Source organism: Octopus bimaculoides, chromosome 17 (genome assembly GCF_001194135.2).
Source record: "Octopus bimaculoides isolate UCB-OBI-ISO-001 chromosome 17, ASM119413v2, whole genome shotgun sequence".
Taxonomy (NCBI): Eukaryota; Metazoa; Mollusca; class Cephalopoda; order Octopoda; family Octopodidae; genus Octopus; species Octopus bimaculoides.
In genome coordinates, this window is record NC_068997.1 from 7,876,609 (window position 1) to 7,877,984 (window position 1,376).

Consider the following 1,376-nt stretch of genomic DNA (forward strand, 5'->3'; position numbering starts at 1 on the left):
ATTATAATCCTTAAAAATCGACAAACTGAATACATCTGCAACATCAAAAGTAAAAATTGGATGAGACTTCGAAGAGATAAGATTTAAACCGAAAGCTGTCGCAAAAACAAGCATACTGATGGTGTATAGATTAAGATGAGTGAATCACCGTAAAAGTATATCTTTATAGAATTAATATTTCAGTTAACTGTATGCCCCATCTACAATTAAATATCTAATATAAAAAAACATCTCTGGCCTGGATGAACAAATCTGGCCTGGATGAACAAATCTGGCCTGGATGAACAAATCTGGCCTGGATGAACAAATATATCTGGCTTGGATAAACAAATTTAACATGGATCAAGAAATCTGATCTGGATAAAACAACAGAAACCAAGACACTGATGCATCAGGGTAAGTCATCATGTTAGATTTATTCGAAGGAATATACACAACTGCTACAATCTTGGTATGGTGTATTTTCTGAGCACCAGAAGATATCATATTGTGTCAGGATGTCCTCTTCTAGCTCCAACGCAACATAATCAGGCGCACAGCAGCTCGTATTCGTCTAACCACCCAGTTCCAACTGTTTCAAGAGAAAAGATCTCTGGCACACACATATGGACCTCCATATGTCTCAGAAAACGATAATGCTAAAATAATATGGAACTTTATCCTACAGACATACCATTAGATATCACGAGAGAAGCCGGATATAATTTTCCATCACTGAAAAAGAAAATAGAGTAGTATTACCATCATAGTTACTAGATTATCGCCATGGTAACTGAATTATCAACACAGTAATAGAAAATGACTGTAACGTTGTGCCGAAGCGAGCCGAAAATTTACAGAATTACATCGACCTAATTAAATTAATTATATAATACAGTTAAGGAATGTGTCAATTGTACCGACTGGCACAGCTGGAATGGTAGATATTCTGTAAAGGCAGTGAGGGATCGTCTAAGTACGTCATGGAACATAGAAATTGCAGGATCGCTAAATATTGGTTGGGTTCTTGCTACAGTCGCCAGAGTGTTAAAAGGGGCCGGTGCCAGAGCAACAATCAGGATGGACTTAATCAAGATCACAAGATCAGCAACAACAAAATCCTCACAACCACAACTCTGAATGCCGGCAATAATAATAATAATAATAATAATAATAATAATAATAATAATAATAATAATAATAATAGTAGTAGTAGTAGTAGTAGTAGTAGTAGTAGTAGTAGTAGTAGTAGTAGTAGTAGTAATAATAGTAATAATAATGATAATAATAATAATAGTAATAATAATAATAATAATAATAATAATAGTAATAATAATAATAATAATAACAATAATAATAGTAATAATAATAATAGTAATAATAATAATAGTAATAAT